Source organism: Orcinus orca, chromosome 5 (assembly GCF_937001465.1).
Source record: "Orcinus orca chromosome 5, mOrcOrc1.1, whole genome shotgun sequence".
Classification (NCBI taxonomy): Eukaryota; Metazoa; Chordata; class Mammalia; order Artiodactyla; family Delphinidae; genus Orcinus; species Orcinus orca.
In genome coordinates, this window is record NC_064563.1 from 134,542,676 (window position 1) to 134,563,954 (window position 21,279).

Sequence of the window (21,279 nt, forward strand, 5' to 3'; positions counted from 1 at the left end):
ACACCAATACATAGATAGATAGGTAGATACAATAGATGATGATAGATAGGTAAAATAGCTAGATAGATGATAGATAAAATAGATAGATGATAGATAAAAGAGATGATGATAGATTGATGATAGTTAGATAGCTAGATAGATAGAAATCAGAACCCATAGAACCAAGACTTCTTCAAGGTTTGGCCACTTTTCTGAGCTGCCTGTCAAGTACTTCTTGTGAGTAATGACTCAAAAGAATTGCACAGGCTGAGGGTGGTGGAGAGAAAAGAGAGAAAGAAAAGTCAAAGCTAGTGCTCTCAGACTTTCGTGTGCACAAATTCATGGGAATCGTGTTAAAATTCAGGTTCGGACTGAGTTGGTTTGGGTGGGGAGGCCTGGGATTCTGCATTTCTAACAAGCTTCTAGCTGTTACTGTTGCTGCTGGGGGTTCATGGACAACACTAAGCAGCAAAGACCTAAGGCAAAGAGTTCCAAAAGGGGATCAGAGGACTGGAGAAGTGCTGGCTACCCCCTTCTCACTGGGGATTAAATACAAATACAGATTCCAAGGCTTTGTGCTTCTTGGTTTGAGTGAGTAGAGCTTGATGAATCTGCATTTTTAAAACATTTCCCAGGAGACTCTGACACAACGCTAGGCTTGAGGTCTGAACACCATGAGATTTTCTCCAGTGAGCAGCTTGCTAATGAGGTTCACCCATCTGTAATTGTAACTGCATCAATTAACTCTTGGGAAAGAGGGCGGGGAGAGAATTAGGCTAATTCAGATCTGTCATCCTCCATGCCTTTGAGATTAAGGGTTGCAGAATATGGTCTCAGTGGAGAAGAGATTCTGTGAACTATCAGAAAGGGAAACTGTCTTTGATAAGCTGAAACTCTTAATTCAAAAATAAAAGAGCCTGAATTGAACCCAGTGTGTTCCAGGTACATTATGTTCATGTTCTCGTTAAATTCTCACAACATCCTGAGAGGTAAGTAATACTATATTCATTTTACAGTTAAGGAACTGAGAGAAAGGACTATTAAGTCAATTGCATAAGGTCATAAAGCTAAGGAGAAGGAGAATTGGGATATGAACAAAGTTTTTTCTAACAGTAATATTAAGTTTTGGACGTGAGGTTTAAGATATTTTGGTGAGACAGGATGGTACAAATGTTACTGACCAGAGTTCTTGGCCTTCCTCAATCAATAGAAATTGATTAGAGGCCAGAAAAGAAATTCAGGCGAGGCTTTATTGGGGCTCCTGCTGCAGCAGTGGGGAGAGAGAACAAACAGCAGGTTCCCTTGCTTGCTCACTCCCTGAGTGGGGCAAGCTTGTTCCTTATATGGGGTGAGGGTAGGGGTGTGTCCAGGGGTCGGGCCGGAGGGGTGGCTTAGGTGTTCTGCCCACCCCTTGGGTGGTGGTGTGTGCAGGGGTCATGCGCAACATCCGGCTTTTGCTCTCAACACCGTGTTTTTGCTCCAGGCTCTACAAAAGTGGCAGTTGGGTATTTTGGTCTCTTTGTAACTTTTGGGTCCAGAATTTGCCCCAACCGCCACATGCACACAGTTATTTTTAGTCCCATACAGTTTCTTAGTATTTTGTTACTCGAGGAGAAGTGTGTCCAGGTGAAAGCATTGCAGCATTGCAGCAAAAGGTCTCAGGTCCCAGCAAAGTGTTCCAAGTCCCAGCCTGTCTCACAAAGACTAATTCAAACTTTTTGAAACTTTGCAAATTGTCCATATGCATTATTTTTGGTACTCCATAATGAGAATGGCAAAATTTCTAGAAATTGTTCACATGCTGGTGTAAATGCATACATCTGGACATAAAATGATTAAAGAGAAATACCCTCTGAGCTGTCTCAACCCATTTGTGATGGTGGCAGTGAAAGTAGAGATGTTTCATAGAAATCACGTGGTTGTTGAATATCTTCACACCTTCCCTCCCTCCTCTGCAAGCCATGTATCTCCACATTGGTGAAGCATGATACAAAGAAATCCATGTGGCAGAGAGTAGTCATGATGATAAAGCAAGACATTTAAAAGCATGCTCTTTTGACATCAACCCTTGAATCTGCAGACATTTAGAGGGGTACACTAAGAGAACAATCCTCTAAGTAAATAAGTAAAGAAAGGCTTGGTACACAGTGATCTTTGAATACTAATATACATATTGATTAATAATTTTTTGCAACCCTCAGTATGAATCTCAGTATAAATTAAGGACGCCTCGGAAAACAGAAAATTTTTTTTTAAACATCTTTATTGGAGTATAATTGCTTAACAATGGTGTGTTAGTTTCTGCTTTATAACAAAGTGAATCAGTTATATGTATACATATGTTCCCATATCTATTCCCTCTTGCATCTCCCTCCCACCCACCCTCCCTATCCCACCCCTCTAGGTGGTCACAAACCACTGAGCTGATCTCCTTGTGTTATGCGGCTGCTGCCCACTAGCTACATATTTTATGTTTGGTAGTGTATATATGTCCATGCCACTCTCTCACTTTGTCACAGTTTACCCTTCCCCTTCCCCATATCCACAAGTCCATGCTCTAGTAGGTCTGTATCTTTATTCCCTTTATTCTAGGTACTTCATGACCTTTTTTATTTTTCTTAGATTCCATATATATGTGTTAGCATACGGTATTTGTTTTTCTCTTTATGCCTTACTTCACTCTCTATGACAGACTCTAGGTCCATCAACCTCACTACAAATAACTCAATTTCGTTTCTTTTTATGGCTAATATTCCATTGTATATATGTGCCACATCTTCTTTATCCATTCATCTGTTGATGGACACTTAGGTTGCTTCGATGTCCTGGCTATTGTAAATAGAGCTGCAATGAACATTTTGGTACATGACTCTTTTTGAATTATGGTTTTCTCAGGGTATATGCCCAGTAGTGGGATTGCTGGGTCGTATGGTAGTTCTTTTGTAGTTTTTTAAGGAACCTCCATACTGTTCTCCATAGTGGCTGTATCAATTTACATTCCCACCAACAGTGCAAGAGGGTTCCCTTTTCTCCACACCCTCTCCAGCATTTATTGTTTCTAGATTTTTTGATGATGGCCATTCTGACCGGTGTGAGATGATATCTCATTGTAGTTTTGATTTGCATTTCTCTAATGATTAATGATGTTGAGCATTCTTTCATGTGTTTTTTTGGCAGTCTGTATATCTTCTTTGGAGAAATGTGTATTTAGGTCTTCTGCCCATTTTTGGATTGGGTTGTTTGTCTTTTTGTTATGGAGCTGCATGAGCTGCTTGTAAATTTTGGATATTAATCCTTCGTCAGTTGCTTCATTTGCAAATATTTTCTCTTATTCTGAGGGTTGACTTTTGGTCTTGTTTATGGTTTCCTTTGCTGTGAAAAAGCTTTTAAGTTTCGTTAGGTCCCATTTGTTTATTTTTGTTTTTATTTCCATTTCTGTAGAAGGTGGGTCAAAAAGGATCTTGCTGTGATTTATGTCATAGAGCCTTCTGTCTATGTTTTCCTCTAAGAGTTTGACAGTGTCTGGCCTTACATTTAGGTCTTTAATCCATTTTGAGTTTATTTTTGTGTATGGTGTTAGGGAGTGTTCTAATTCCATACTTTTACATGTACCTGTCCAGTTTGCCAAGCACCACTTATTGAAGAGACTATCTTTTCTCCACTGTATATTTCTGCCTCCTTTATCAAAGATAAGATGACCATATGTGCGTGGGTTTATTTCTGGGCTTTCTATCCTGTTCCATTGATCTATCTTTCTGTTTTTGTGCCAGTACCATCTGTCTTGATTACTGTAGCTTTGTAGTATAGTCTGAAGTCAGGGAGACTGATTTCTTCATCTCCATTTTTTATTCTCAAGATTGCTTTGGCTATAAGGGGTCTTTTGTGTCTCCATACAAATTGTGAATTTTTTTTGTTCTAGTTCTGTGAAAATTGCTAGTGGTTGTTTGATAGGGATTGAATTGAATCTGTAGATTGCTTTTGATAGTAGAGTCATTTTCACAATGTTGATTCTTCCAATCCAAGAACATGGTATATCTCTCCAACTATTTGTATCATCTCTAATTTCTTTCATTAGTGTCGTATAATTTTCGGCATACAGGTCTTTTGTCTCTTTAGGTAGGTTTATTCCTAGATATTTTATTCTTTTTGTTGCAATGGTAAGTGGGAGTGTTTTCTTAATTTCACTTTCAGATTTTTTCATCATTAAGGTATAAGAATGCAAGAGATTTCTGTGCATTAATTTTGTATCCTGCTACTTTACCAAATTCATTGATTAGCTCTAGTAGTTTTCTGGTAGCATCTTTAGAATTCTCTATGTATAGGATCATGTCATCTGTAAATAGTGACAGCTTTACTTCTTCTTTTCCTTTTATTTCTTTTTCTTCTCTGACTGCAGTGGCTAAAACTTCCAAAACTCTGTTGAGTAAGAGTGGTGAGAGTGGGCAACCTTGTCTTGTTCCAGATCTTAGTGGAAATCATTCCAGTTTTTCACCATTGAGGATGATGTTGACTGTGAGTTTGTCATATATGGCCTTTATTATGTTGAGGTAAGTTCCCTTTATGCCTACTTTCTGCAGGGTTTTTATCATAAATGTGTGTTGAATTTTGTCAAAAGCTTTCTCTGCATCTATTGAGATGATCATATGGTTTTTCTCCTTCAGTTTGTTTATATGGTGTATGACGTTCATTGATTTGCATATATTGAAGAATCCTTGCATTCCTGGAATAAACCCCACTTGATCATGGTGTATGATCCTTTTAATTTGCTGTTGGATTCTGCTTGCTAGTATTTTGTTGAGGATTTTTGCATCTCTGTTCATCTGTGATATTGGCCTGTAGTTTTCTTTCTTTGTGACTTCCTTGTCTGGTTTTGGTATCAGGGTGATTTTGGCTTTGTAGAATGAGTTTGGGAGTGTTCCTCTCTCTGTTATATTTTGGAAGAGTTTGAGAAGGATAGGTGCTAGCTCTTCTCTAAATGTTTGATAGAATTCACCTGTGAAGCCATCTGGTCCTGGGCTTTTGTTGTTGGAAGATTTTTAATCACAGTTTCAATTTCAGTGTTTGTGATTGGTCTGTTCATATTTTCTATTTCTTCCTGGTTCAGTCTCGGCACGTTGTGCATTTCCAAGAATTTGTCCATTTCTTCCAGTTTGTCCATTTTATTGGCATAGAGTTGTTTGTAGTAATCTCTCATGATCCTTTGTATTTCTGCAGTGTCAGTTGTTACTTCCCCTTTTTCATTTCTAATTCTATTGATTTGAGTCTTCTCCCTTTTGTTCTTGATGAGTCTGGCTAGTGGTTTATCAATTTTGTTTATCTTCTCCAAGAACCAGCTTTTAGTTTGATTGATCTTTGCTATCATTTCCTTCATTTCTTTTTCATTTATCTCTGATCTGATCTTTTTGATTTCTTCCCTTCTGCTAACTTTTTTTGTTCTTCTTCCTCTAATTGCTTTAGGTGCAAGGTTAGCTTGTTTATTCGAGATGTTTCCTGTTTCTTAAGGTAGGATTGTATAGCTATAACTTCCCTCTTAGAACTGTTTTTGCTGCATCCCATAGGTTTTGGGTCGTTGTGTCTCCATTGTCATTTGTTTCTAGGTATTTTTGGATTTCCTCTTTGATTTCTTCAGTGATCACTTCGTTATTAAGTAGTGTATTGTTTATCCTCCATGTGTTTGTATTTCTTACATATCTTTTCCTGTAATTGATATCTAGTCTCATAGCATTGTTGTCGGAAAAGATACTTGATATGATTTCAATTTTCTTAAATTTACTAAGGCTTGATTTGTGACCCAAGATATGATGTATTCTGGAGAATGTTCTATGAGCACTTGAGAAAAATGTGTATTCTGTTTTTGGATGGAATGTCCTATAAATATCAGTTAAGTCCATCTTGTTTAATGTATAATTTAAAGCTTGTGTTTCCTTATTTATTTTCATTTTGGATGATCTGTCCATTGGTGAAAGTGGGGTGTTAAAGTCCCGTACTATGATTGTGTTACTGTTGATTTTCCCTTTTATGCCTGTTAGTATTTGCCTTATGTATTGAGGTGCTCCTATGTTGGGTGCATAAATATTGACAATTGTTATATCTTCTTCTTGGATCGATTCCTTGATCATTATGTAGTGTCCTTCTTTGTGTCTTGTAATAGTCTTTACTTTAAAGTCTATTTTGTCTTATATGCAAATTGCTATTCCAGCTTTCTTTTGATTTCCATTTGCATAGAGTATCTTTTTCCATCCCCTCACTTTCAGTCTGTAGGTGTCCGTAGGTATGAAGTGGGTCTCTTGTAGACAGCATATATATTGGTCTTGTTTTTGTATCCATTCAGCCAGTCTGGGAACACAGAAATTGATCCCATTAGCTAGATGCTCATCCAGTCATCCAGTGGATGGTTCTCATAGTTTTTGATGTGAGGAGGTAACAGAAGAAGAAGAATCTTCATTCTTACTCAGTGAGAGCTACATAGAACAACAACCAACCCAAAACCACAATCCTATTTTTCTTTTAGTGTCCCAGTTCATGCCTCCCATTACAAACTTAATTCAAAGTTATAGGTTAGTGGGCGGAGTGCAGATTTTGGAGCCAGATTACATGGCTTTGGTTCCCAGCTGTACCCATCCCTAGCTGTGTGACCCAGGACAACTTACTGAGTCTCAGCTTCCTCATTTGTAAAATACTATTAAGAGCTGTAAGTTGAATTAAGCAGTTGTGAGACTCAAATGAGTCTGTATCTGTAAAGTGCTTTAAACAGTGCCTGTAAGGGGTATTTAAATATTAGACATCATGAGAACAAATTATGTGAAGATGCTAGGCACTGTGGTGTACATAAAGGTTTTCCCTGCCTTGAGGTGTATTTATAACTTTGAAAAATAATGTATTCCCTCCATATCATGATTTGACACTTGAATAAATGTCATTTGCCATTTGGAAATGAGTATTTAGAATATAGCAATAAGTGAACATATGCATTTTACAGAAAAGAGTTAAATATACTGTTATTTGGTTAGAAGCTATCATCAGGGGCAGAAATGTGGTATTAACGGGGGATAGGGGACACACTCTGAACTACGTTTTGGTAAAATTTGTGTTCTATCCAGTTATCAGCAAAATAATTTAACACAGAACTGAGTGATTCAAAATCAATATTATTGGTCCTTGTCTCAGGTAATGTAGTATTCCTGCCCACTTTATTTAGCAGGCATTTTTTTCTCTGTAATTCTGGTCTGCCTTGCAGTCTAGTGCTATAGTTGTCTCCCCAAGAACACCCTGCATAGAATTTAAGTCATTGTGGTGTTGACCCCTTTCTAATTGTCTTTGGAAAGTCTCAATATTCTCCCTGTAGAATAGGAATGCAGATAACTGCTCCTTTCAAAGACTTGTTGCAGAGATCAATTACCTACTGCTTTTGCAAATGTCTTTGAAGATTAAGTGTTTTCCCAAATTAAATAGTGTTATTAGGCATCCTAGAAATACTCCCCTAAAAAATTGACTCACAATGACCAATAATAAAATACATGAGCCTCAAATACACACACACTTTACCATTCCCATCTCTGGACACAACTGTCTCCAAGATACAATCCTTTGATTTATGGATATGGCCTGAAAAAACAGGGGAAAATGCCACTTGAAAACTTATTTAAATTTAACCAGCATTATAGTCATTCAGTATAAAGCATTGGGCTCTGATGTTTAGCAGAAAATGGAGAATAATACTGTAATCTGATCTTCAAGAAGTTTAAAACCTAATTTGTGAGATTAGATATCAGAAATGTATATGTCCACAACGGAAATGTTAAATCGGTGATATTCAACATTTTTCTTCCACAAATTACATCTTAAATGAATCTTAAGAGGAAGCCCAACATGTAAAAGAGATATACTTGTAGTGGTTCTGATTGGAACAGTAGAGCCTGAAACTCTGATTCCCACCTGCCAATGTCCTCCATTTGAAAAACTTCCAAACACCACACTTTGAAAGCCACGATTTCATTAACCATTCCAGACACTACAGATGAAATGCTGTGATTCTGTAGAAGATTTCAGCAAACACTATTGATTGCCTTCCCAAAATCCATTCTCCCATCTTCCACCCTCTTACAGGGCCTAAGGTTCTGTTCCATCCTTTTCCAGGTAATCATGGCCTCAGGAGAGGCCTCTAGTCACAAAGGGGGATTCCTGATTGGCCCATGGATTCTCAGACTGTTTGTTTCCACACTCCTTTATACCTACAAAGATTGAGGACCCCAAAGATCTTTTGGATTATATATCTATCAAAATGTGACATATTAGGGCTTCCCTGGTGGCGCAGTGGTTGAGAGTCTGTCTGCCGATGCAGGGGACATGGGTTCGTGCCCTGGTCCGGGAAGATCCCACATGCCATGCCACGGAGCGGCTGGGCCCGTGAGCCATGACTGCTGAACCTGCATGTCCGGAGCCTGTGCTCCGCAACGGGAGAGGCCACAACAGTGAGAGGCCCGCGTACTGCAAAAAAAAAAAAAAAAAAGTAACATATTAGAACTTAAAACTGAGAAATGTTAAAAATATTCATTAAATATATACAGTTAAATATTTATTAAAAATAAAAGATAAGGTCACTAATATTACATTAACAAAAATAACATATTTCATGAAAAATTGCTGCATTTTCCAAAGCAAAAGCAGTTAGTTTAAAAAGTGGCATTCTTTTATATTTTCACAAACCTCTTTACTATCTGCCTTAATAGAGGATAGCTAGATTCTCCCATCTGTCTTGCATTCAATTTGTTGTATTATGTTATTTGGTTTGAAGAATATGAAAAAAATACCTGTATGTTTAGATTGTTGGAAAGGGAAGAGTGTTTTAATAGCCTTTTCATATAATTGTGGATATTCTTCTTTGATAGAAACAAAACTTAACAAGTGGTCATTTCTTAACAGTAGTGTTGTGAAATTTAAAAAGATATTGGTGAAACGTTTGGTCATGGTTAAATTTAAATTCTTTAATTTATATGCACTAATAATGAATCCTCTACTCATGCATAGTTTTATAGCAATATTCACTGGTCATTTAGAAAATATTGGTTCAGTGAGTTATTCAGATCTTCCAAATTTTGATACATTTCATTTTACAATAGCAAAAATCACATTTATTGACATAATCATCAATCTCATCAGAAAACTCGTTAAGTATTAGAAAGCTATACAGCTCATGGTAACAAAATAGTTTTCTCAAATTCCAATTTTTGTTTGGAAGATAATATTTTATCATTGGCAAAAAATATTGTTATTGGTTTTCCTTGAAGTCACAGACTCACTTTGTTCTTTTTCAAAATAATATCTGCAAATGTCTGTCTGAAAAATTGCAATGTGTCCACCAGATTTCATTCAAGAAAAAATGGTGATTATGAAAATAGTGGCTGGTTCAGCTTGTAACTCAAACATTGCATAAGAGCTTTTCCTAAACATAAGCACCATACTTTGGTCCACAACAGAATTGCTTTAAGTATACTTCCAATTTTGTCACACAAAATAATAAGACATATAAACATGTCAAATTTTTGTATTGAGATATATTTGATATACAGAAATTTAATGCATTAATAATTTGTCCTTGCTTTGTCAAGGACATTCTTAAATGAAACAAGCTCTTATTTGCTTAATTCAGTTTTTTATGAGTGTATGGGGGTGAAGAATACAGTGACTCCTAGTACAATTTGGTGTTCCTGCTTAATTGGTGCTAAGACACCAACTGTTTTACCCACCACTGCCTTTGCACTATCAGTGCAAATTTCACCAACAGAAAAAAGGCAAATAATGCCAATATCTTTATGACACTAGTTTTGATTTTGCCAATACCCCGAAAGAATTTTGGGGACAGCCAGTGGCCCATAGACCACACATTATGGACTGCTCGTCTAAGCTAATTGTATCTTAGTCACAGGGAAGTGATTGGTACAGGATTCAACTCTGGCCAGTGAGATATAAAGGATGTATGCTAGGAGTTTCCTCGAAAAGTTCTCCTTGCTCATAGAAAGATATTGGCAGAAGTAGTCCTCTTCTTCCTTTGAATTTTGTCACATCTGTATGTGACATCTTGAACTGCGGCAGCCACCTAACTGTGGGATAACCTAGGCTGTGAAGAGGTCATCACAGACAGAATGGCAGAGCTTACAATGCAGAAGAACCTTCATCCTTGATGGTGTGTGAAGCCACTGAAATTACTAATCACAGAGTCATTGCCTCTGAACTTCTTGTTTTGGAATTTAGTAAATTTCCTTTTTGGTTTTCTTATTATTGGTAATCAAAACCATCCCAACTGGTACTAAGATACATTTTCTTATTTTCAGTTTGTCTGGGGCCACATTATGAATGAAAGAGACTTAATCCACTAGCTAGCAAAGGAAAAATATCAGGATTTATATAATTTTCCCTTAATATTATGCAAGAAAATAAATAAGTGATAGTTACAACATTTTGAGGTTTAAAAATGGAGCTTATTTCAGCAGATGGTCCTCCTTACAATACCCAGCTGGCTAGAGTTTCTTTAGAGGGCACTATGTTCTCTCTTCTGAGCAAATTAGATATGTCACGAGAGCAAAATAAAGATTATAAACCTGTAAAATTAGGTTTCACTGATCTAAGTCGGAGTTATTTAGGTGCTCCCTTCCTGAACATACTACTCTTTTTTATGAAAAAGTTAACTAATAAAGTAAGTGAAATCACTTCCTGTGGTACTTTTTTTTGTTTTTTGGTCACATATTAAAATTGGAAGGGGACCAGTAGAAGTGTGAAAAAAAAACAAGTTTGTGAATGCTAAAATGTGTTTTAGGTGAAAATGCCATTTGAGCAAAAATATTGTAGATCACAATGTCCAAACTGTCTGTCATATTCAGTTATTTATTTCAAATATTTATCTAAAATATCTGAGAAGTAAAACTATATCCCAAATTATAAAGCAAGCAAATGATGACATCTAGACTCACCATTTTAGTATTGATTCTATCCTTCAAGAAAAGAAGAGCAATCAGCAAACCATGCTACTGAATTGATGAACCCCCTTCCCATATGTTTTTCAGAAACCAGAATTACTACATGGAAATGAGACAGAAAATGCTATTAAGGTAATATTCAACTTTGTTATTAAAACATGGCTCATTAAATGCCATTCTTAATTACCTAAACGTTTAATATCTGAATCATCCTTAACAAACTTTGTAGCTACAGGGTTCTATTTTTTTTTTCTTTTCTTTTATTGCCTATAAATATTTAAAAATATAATATATAGAATAGCTATTTTCCATGAGAATAATCACCAAATTATAGATTTACATTTAATGCTAAAAAATAACTTACATGAACTATATTTAAAATTAATTATATTAAACTAAATAAAATTAATTATATTAAAATTATAGTAATATATTAAATGTATTTAATATATATGCTAACTCTAAAGACTTCCAAGCTTAATGTGATATTTTCTACACCTTTTCTTCTTATGTAGAATTATACATTGGGGGGGACATTTTTTTTCATCTATAAAATGAGAGAATTTGTTGCTCATTAGAACTGACTCCTGCTTAATAATCTTTTGTTTTTCACTTGTAAGACAGTTGAAAGCTAATTCCCATTTCAAGATTCAGCTCCTCCTACAAAAATCTAACAAACAACTGTGCATTGAGATACAATTAGGTAAACAAAGCATGAGGATGTTATCTACACAAGACATCCAATGACCAAATCTAAGATATTTTTTTTTATATTATCCTTAATTCTTTCTAGTATTAATCAAGATACTTAATAATGTGTTCAGCTCCAAGCTCAGCTCTCAGTGTTCTGAAGAGGGAGAGGAGGAAACTAATATTTATAGAATTTACCCTGTGCAAGGAACTCTACCTAGACAATCTAATTTACTCCCCCAAACAACCCTATAAGGCCACCAAAATTTCTCTTAGAAATATTCTTTGATGCGGGCCATAGTAAAAGACACTGAAGAGGAAGGGTCAGGAAAGGGAGCTCAAGGCTTAAGAAGGCTCAGGAAAAACTGCTACAGCGTCTAGATCATTAAAATTGTCCTGTTTTCTTCTAGTTTATACTATAGATTTGTGTGTTTTATAAGATAAAAATAATATTCCGCTAATGCAAAAATAAATGTTAAAACAAAACAAAACTCCCTCTCCTCCTCCCTAAAAAATACCTCTCACATATATTTTGAGCACAGGGGACCTAAAAATGTCACTGATAACTGAAGAATAAGTTATCGTTCCTTGCGGCTAAGCAAGTGTTCAAAGACTTTTTAATTCTCTTTCTAATGAACAAAATACAGTCTCATGGAAACTCTCATGTGGCTTTTTGGTCTTGCATACAACAAGAAAATGAACCTAAGTATTAGTCAAGCAGTCTTTGCCTGAATTACTTTTGTCCTTAACTGTTTATTCAGCCTGTAAAGTAAATGGTCTGGAGTAAGGAAGGAAACCCCACTGGTATTATGCCCTGGCTTCTGAAGGTTCTAATGCACTTGGGTTACAAGCATTGCCCCTCATTTCTGGGAGACATTAACTCAGGGTCAGCGAAGCTCTACAATGAGCTGGCCACATTATTATAATTTGAAAACTCATTTCTTCTTACATCTAATTCCTGATATTTTGTTATGTCTATTTTAAAAATTTCTCACTTTTCCAAAAAATGTACAAAAGTAACTCCTGTCAAATTATATAAACTCTTGTCTCACCTTTCCATCTTCCCCACTCCACACCTAAGGTGGTGCTCTAAATATTCCTGCCAATCACCAACCTAGTCTCTACAACTATCCTTCACAATATTGGCACAATTATTTTTCAGTGTACATACATATTTCTCTACAGGAAGATGTTTGGTTTTCTCAGTCTTGTAGTCAAACCAGCCAACATGGAGCTCCTCCTTTATTCCAGCCTTATCTGTTAATAAAGTCCCTCTACCTCCAGCTTCCATTGGAGGCTTACTCTCCACCCATTGTTTGTGGAATAAACACTGTGTTCTCTCACTTCTAAGTACTTCATCCAGAAGACCCTGTTGGCATTCCTACCTGTCCTTCAAAGCCAATTTGAATTCCACCTCTGCCAGGAAGTTTCATCCCAGCTGTCCTGAGGGGGGCATAGACCTCTCTTTCCCATAATAATATGGCACTTTGTTTATCTTCTAATTTGGTATTTACTACAGTCTTCCTTGAAACTGAGTTGTTTATGAGTGTCTTCTCCCATGCTGAAGTACAAGAGCTCAGGGACCATGCATAACTTACCTGAACAAACACCCAAATGCTCAGCATAGGCCTTTGTATATGATATCCATGAACAAGTGTTTGTTGAACTGAGCTGAACTGAATTTGCAGTATTTTTTAATTTGAAGCAATCTTACATTCAACCACAAGAATAAGGAAACTAATTTGAAAAACTTTTGATTTGTTTTGCACTAATATTGGATAATGAATTCTCCAAATCACTTGTCAAAAGATAGGGGTCCAAATGAATTTGGGGACCTAACTCTTCCTCATCTCCACCGAGTTTCTATTCACACTCTAATGAAAGTAGGTAGAATTTTATTTTCCTCAGGCTGCTCATTCTTTAATAATATCTCAATATTTTTGCAACTTATGAACCAGTGTTGATGACATCACCTGGGAGCTCATTAGAAATGCAGAATGTCAGGTCAAATCAGGACCACCTGGATCAGAATCTGTATTTTTTAAAAAATCCCCAGTGATTTTTGTGCACATTGTTTGAGAAGCATTGTTATCATATATTTCATAAGAAACTCTCCTCTCATCCTCCCCGTCCATTGCCCCTTCATATATAAGCCCTGTTTGCCTTTTGAGGCAGTTTCTGGCTTCTAGAACCTTAATAGAGATAGTAAACAATTTTTGTTTCACTTTTTATTAGATGATCTTCACTTGGGTATGGACTGTAGGATGCTTTTATGCTATTAAAACTTGTCCTTTATCTTCAGTGTTACTTCAATTCCAAGGCTCAGTATAAGGTTAAGTAAAACATCCTGTCTGTGAAGCAAGAATAGTCTAGATGTTTAAAGTTATGTAATACATTTGGGCTTTTCATCCTTCAAGAATTATTTATATTTTTCTAGGCTTCATGCCTGTGATTTTCATTACTTCAATCAGGTAAATGGTGATGTTTTCTTGCACCTCAATTGTAATAACTAACAGGCTGAACTTCTCAAACTTTATATTATAAGAAATAAAGCATTCACTAAATACCAACTGTGTATCAGAAATTCAGCTTAAAATTACAGTAAGTTCCCTACCTACGAATCTTCAAGTTATGAACTTTCAAAGATGCAAACGTGTGCTTCATCAAAGTCACACGCGAGTGAAATTGCAGCCCTCGGTCTCCTAGTGTTGATGAACCTTCAGCTCTACCATCTCCCACCTCCTCTCCCTCCTCCAGTCAGTAATTCTTCTTGCCTGTTCGCTTGATGCCAGCCCCTGTATGCCAGATGTTGTACTGTACTAGTGTACTTTTCAAGGTACTGTACTGTAAGATTAAAATGTTTTATTTCTTGTGTTTTTTTTATGTATTATTTGTGTGAAAAGTATTATAAACTTATTATAGTATAGTACTATATAGCCGATTGTGTTAGTTGGGTACCTAGACTAACTTTGTTGGACTTATGAATGCACTGTTGGAATGGAAATCATTTGTATGTAGGGGAGTATTGTATACTCATACTCAAGTAGATTTCTTTATTTCCATTTTACAGGTGAAGAAAATTATATGGGTTTTTGGGGATTGGATGATTTCCTCAAGGTCACTTTTGATATCATGTATTTGACTTCAAAATTTATGATCTACCTAGTATATTCATACATCCAATGAATACCAGTTTATTGAACACTTCATATTTTCCTGTTCTAGGATTACAGATTAACAGTAAGTAAAACACACGGAGGCTTTGCCCTCAAAAGCCTGCATTATACTAGGAGAGATGAAAAGTATTAAAAGCTTTTAATGAATTAGTTAATGGTGTCTATGAAAAACACTTTGAAGGAGAGTTTCAGTAAATAATGAAAGTGTGCTACGTGGGAACCTAAATTAGTTTGAGGAGCAGAGAAGACTTTCCTGAACTGTCTTCTGAGTTGAAATCTGAAAAATGAGTAGTAATTAACCAGGCCATATGATCAAGTATGTAGAGGAAGGGGGCTATCTTAGAAAGATGAACTTGTGTATGACCCTGGGACAGAAAGAGGCATTGGTCTACCACCACACTAGAAAGACAGTTTTAAATTCTGGGATTTCATTCAAAGTTTGTGGAATAAAATTCCAGCTTTGCCACTTGTAGGCTTTGAGATTTCTCTGATTACTAGATTTTTTGAAAAGGGGATAAAAAACATAATAATAATGACAAAACAATAACAACAATCACAACCACAAATCAGCAATAATAATATCTACTACAAAGTGCCTGGCACATAATAGATACTCTAGAGATATTCATTGAATAAATGAATTATTATCATGAGGATCAAATAAGATAGTAAATGAGGCAAAACCATAATCATTCATTTATCCCTTCATTTATTTGTTCTTAATTCGACAAGCATTTATTGAGTTCTTTTTGTGAGCCCACTAACAAAACGTTGAACAAAAAAATCTTTATTATATAGATGATAGCTATTTGTGCTATTATATGTTATGATATTAATAAGGGCTCCGTAAATATTAATGAATCATGATTTCCAACAGTCACATGTTTTTTTTAAAATGAGGTTACCATTTGGATAAAAATTTTAGTAATCACATATTTTGAAATATATGGCCTTAGTATTTCCTTCCGACTTAAGTTTTGGTAGTTATTAATCTTGGTTTCCTGTAACCTAGACTTTCCCAACTAGATGAAAAGCTGCCTGTACTGATGAACAATACAGCTTTGTTATGGGAGACTGCCATTCAGATTGTTTCCTGCTGAGAAGAGCAGCCAATTGGCCTCTTATCTCAGGACACCATATTCTTTACTACATGGCTTCACCACTAAGGTAATAGCCAGTTGGACCAGCAACAGATAATTGACTCAACATCATCTGTTGATTTGTGAAAGGGACTAGGGTGAAAGCTAGACAGGGCACTCTAGATTGGATGGCAACTACTAAAACCAAATAAAGCCTCTCTTTTGGAATATGAATGCAGGAGTTACAGAGAATGAGTAGTTGGTCAGTGTGAGTAGAAACAATGGAAATGGAGAGAGAAGCTAAGTCATAATAGGTATAAATTAGAATGAGAGAAGAACATCAGTGTTTGAGGAACAAATTACTATAGTTCCAATGAAGCCCTAGAGATGATATTGATAATTCTAGCCATCTAGTTCTCAAATTATATTCCAATCTTACAGAATCTTGGTTATTTTGTAGTTCTATTTTTCCGCATAAGAACTATGTGGTAATACTGGATTTTTGAGTTCTCCACAAAACTTTAAATAAATGTCAATTCATTAAGCTAAACCCTAAGTAGTAAACTATGCCAGATTCAAGTTTCTAAATCAGGAGCCCGTGTCGCTACTCCTACTTTTTCAGAAAATGCCAGAAGGTGCTTCAGAACAATTTGTTTCAGTAGTGGTTTCTAATTTTTTCTCAACTATCATCAGAAAAATTTATGACTGTTATAAATTATCAAGAGAGAAGTTATTGTTCTAATTCATGAACATGTGGTACTAACTGACATTCTATTCTATGCCTTGTATACATGGAACATGTACACCAGACTGTTTTCAATCAGCAGTATTTCTATCTAACAGCTAAACTTGCTGACTTAAACTCTATTTTTCCTTGGATAATGGTTAATCACTATTGTAAATCACCAGCAATTACAACAGGTCTTCAGCAAAATATTAAACTTGTTTCTATGCATTTCAAATGAAAGATGTCCCATTTCCTTCCAAACACTAAAAAACAAACACAAAAAGAAAGAAAAAAAAAAACACCACTGGACATGATTTACAGGTTTTTTAAATAATAATCTTCAAAGGTGTCTTCCCATTAAGGTAAAATATGAGGTGAGAAAGGAAGTAAACTCTTGATATTATAGTTCCCATATGAAATATATTCTTTTTGGTAAAATAACAACTGAAAATATAATTTTCTATAATTGTATCATTTTTATTTAGGTAAATCGAAATCAATTAATTTACTTAGGTTAATATTTCCTATAACATTCAGTGCTTGAAGTATAAAAATAAACACAGGTGAATTTATCTGATATTTATTCACTTAGCAACAAAATGAGAATACGTCCAAGAACCTTTACCAGAAGATCAATAGTAAAGGTCTTTATTAACCCATTTTTGTCACATTTGCAATAGTGAAATAGAGCAACAATGGGGAAAAAAAAATTGCTTATAACGTTAATGAATTAATGCCCTGCTTTATTTATCTATTAATGATTCCATTTGAGCCATGAAAAATTCATGCAAAAATATGAATATAGACCATAGATAATTATTCTACAATTCCACATCCATTCTCCCATATCCTGTTCTCACTCCTTGTAGCATAATCCACAACCCACCCGTGGATCTGGAGTAGTGTAAGCTGAAGGTTTCACATTCAGAGTTAAAAAGTTCTAAAGAGCTTGGGGCATTAAGAGCTATGGCATCCCCATGTTGGCTGGGATAACCAATAAGAACTTTTAGGAGGAGGTGACACTTGAAATCTATCTTTAGCCAAATGTTGAAAATGCTGGATGGCCAAGGAGGATGAACTTTGAAGAAGTGTGGTAAAATCACAGAGGAAGAAAAATTCATGTTTCAAAGTCAAAATAAATTGGACAGGTAGTTAAAAAGACCATACAGTTTCAATTTAGAAAGATCCTGATTATACCAGGACTCATTTGTAGTAAAGTTGCTCTACTTAATCTCTTAGATTCTATTAATAATTTGCACAATTATTTCTTATTTCAGTAAGCGGGGAGCTGTCAGTTATAATATTTCACACCATTAATTATAAGATACCTCTTAATTTCAGAGATTTGAAATAGATAACAATATATAAACAAGAAATGATGAACTATCTAAATGAAAATGGCTACTTTACATGTAGCCATAAAAATATTCAACTTTCTTTTCTTTTTTGTTATCTTTAAACAAGCAGTTTATTTGAGAGTTACCAAGATGCTAACTTGCATAAAGTATAATGGCTATCCAGGTAGTTATTCAAATAATTTCTGCCAACAACTTAATTGGAGTTAGATATAACATAACTTTATCAAACAGCAGGCAAGAACAAAATGTTATCATTACTGTGTGTTTGGAAAATGATGAAAGCATAAAAGCTATCAGTTCAATTCACTTGTGTGATGCTTGTATCATAGTATAAGAGGTCTTTTTGTACCTCTCCTGAATTTCAACAGTTCCATTCACTGAGCAGTACCACTTCAATGTGTGGCCAGAAAAATGACAGAAAGCCAGTTACATTTTTTTTCTCAATTACTCCATTTCCCTCCATCCACTCAGAAAGTAACAACCTTGAGAGACTAAAATTTTACACTGTAAATGCAAATTTCCAATTAAAAGTTTCTCTCCCTATGACTCTGAAATGTTTTTCTCTATTTTCCCCATAAATTAGTGAACCTGTGGGCTCAACTTTTACATAATAACTCCAAGGGTCTTAGCATATGTCATTTTGTCTGACTGTTTGGGGGAAAAAAGCAGTTTGATTATTTTTCTATCAAAATAAAAAGGCAAAACCATCATTATATTTCTGGAAATAACAGGGATTGCACAGGTCGTAACACAGCCTCAGAGAGTTAAATAGCCTTTAGGTAGTTATTATTTTGTTTGCTTTACATCATCCGCAAGTTCATTTTAAAGTGATATAGTAGATTAGGTTTTTTCTTTTCTCCTGTGGAAAATGACAAACATGCTTTTTCCAAATAGATACAAATGAAAAAACGTGTAGCTAATGGAAAATTAACAGCTGATAAATTATAAATGGATGCACTCATTAATTAGTTTCTGTCCAGGATATGCATACAGCCATGTGGATAAATATGCATACTGAAACCAAGAAGTTATGGGAGACAATGCCATCTAGCACAAGAAATTCTGTTCTAGGAATTAGGAAATGCGGGTGAACTTCCAACTCGTTGATGATATGGCTATTTGACACTGAATCAGTTATAAAGGGATATTGAATATCTATCAGATGTTTGATCTACATAACATCAACTGAACAATGTGTTCTCTTTTTCATTGAAATAGTTAAAGATTGGAAAAACCCTGTGTCACCGATACATGTCTCTAATTTGAGGTCAAATTTATAAAATATCCTGTCATCAAAATATTTATTTATGCAATTTAAAATTTTGTCTTCTTTTTCTTTACAGATTATGAAACTTTATATGTGCCGCAAGATTTTAAATCAAATATGTGTACTTTATTTAGCCAACTTGTAAGGAAAATGCCAAATGCCACAATCTATATACCATTCCAGTTGAAGATATTTTTGTTAATTTTTAAAATAACAAGTGAAAGAGATTCATTATACCTATTTCCAGTCCATATATAATCCCTAAAATTATCTTTGGCCAGTGGTGTCACCCTTCTAGTCTATCAACTCTTTGAATAAACAGTTAAATGCACTAACTTGACTTCCATGGATTTTCATTGTCTTAATGTGTCATCATATAAAAATGTTAATGAAGCATGAAGTTGCCAAATAACAAGTACAAGGATATACTAATTTGGATGTGTTTGGATGCATGCGATAAGAAACTCAACTCAAAGTGTCTCACATGGTGAAGAAAATCTATTACAGCACATTGCAGTTCTATCAAAGGAGGGTAGCTCCCAGGTGGGTGAATTTAGTGGCTCAAAAACTACATCAAGGATCCAAGTTTTTGCTGTTCTTATACTCTGCCATATTTCATGGATTAGCTTTATTTTCAAGGCAGCCCTCCCTGTGATTTCCACTGCAGTTCCATAGGAAGACCTGCAAATTCCATGAGAAGAAGAGGGATATTTTTATCCAGTGTCCAAATTATGAGAGGTAAGGGGAGGCAAGACATCTTTCCCAGAAGCCTCCGCATTCTTCTCTGTCTCTTTATTGACCAGACATGCTCCTGTGCTCATGCTTAAACTGATTACTGACAAGCAGGAGAATCACAGCTTCCCGGTGAGCACATGACCACGTGGAAGATGTTGGATGGCTGAACAAAATGGATACTCTGTAAGTAAGTAAGAAAGACGGGGCTGAAGATTTGCTGAGTGGGCACATTTAATAAGAGGCAGAGCAAGAAAACAGCGGATAAGTTTCAAGCAGTACAACTTAACAATTTGACTTTTTAAGGGTATATGTATTCCTCCAATATGCCTTGTGGACCAGAGTCAGGCGGCTCCTTACTGACTTGGCCACGATTCCAAAGTTCTATCAGCCCCACTACGCCTCGTTCTGTACTGCCCTATTTTATTCTATATTGCTTTAACTTATTATTTTAATTCCTTTAATATGTGTCTTACCTCACCAGGTTGACCTTGAGCCCCCTGGGTTCGGGGCATTATCTCCCTTGCCCCTTCTTGTCTCTTTCCTGGCTCTCACTCTTACCCACCCCCCTTTGTCTAAACTTCTTACTGGTCAGTTGCTTGTTTGATACCTTAAGATTCTGATGGATATTAAAGTCCTGTATGCCCTTGTCAAAAGATGGGAGTAAATTCTTTCCTACATGCCTTCTCTGAGTTTAGCCAATGCCAAGTTCATTATAGGTTCTCAAAGAACTGCTTGTTGAAGAGTACATATATGAAAGAGGCCAGTTAATGGTGCCCATAGGACACAGAAATAAAAGAGGTTGCTTACTTACTTCTCCAGTAAGCCCAGATTTTAATGTTTTATGGTCTAAAAATTATCACGAAAATGTATCTTTATCTAAAGTAAAATGGACTCTTCACTAAAAATATACCATTCTGGTACTTTACTTATCCTAGTTTACAATGGTCTCCATAGAATACCTGTTCCTGCCACCATTCAGTCTTTCTGTCAAAAAACTTACATTAAATATTGAAATAGAATAAGCAAGTCATCTGCATGATACAGCTGACAAGGGTTAAACTCCCTGGTCCCTTAATCTGAGAAGCCAAAATATCTGTTCTTGATTTTTAGAAGGTAAGGAGTTTCGCTTATCCTGAATGTATTAATCAGCAAACAAATAATAAAGAATGTTGATGCCCGGATAAATGTGAATTAAGAAAAACTGAGCTTTTCTTATAAGGGAAGGAATATACTTGGCTAGAGAAACAAGCATTTCTCATAAAGTTACCTAGCAGCAGTGTCCAATCCAGTAATAT

General features: G+C 35.6%; 1 long non-coding RNA gene across 1 annotated transcript; it reads left to right on the forward strand.

Annotated features, from left to right (window-relative positions):
- Positions 1–756: 756 nt before the first annotated feature.
- On the forward strand, positions 757–20,704 carry LOC117199272 (uncharacterized). Its single transcript, XR_004480465.2, has 5 exons — positions 757–968; positions 11,040–11,084; positions 14,713–14,882; positions 15,831–15,985; positions 19,326–20,704. It is a non-coding gene; the product is annotated as an uncharacterized LOC117199272 (long non-coding RNA).
- Positions 20,705–21,279: the final 575 nt, after the last annotated feature.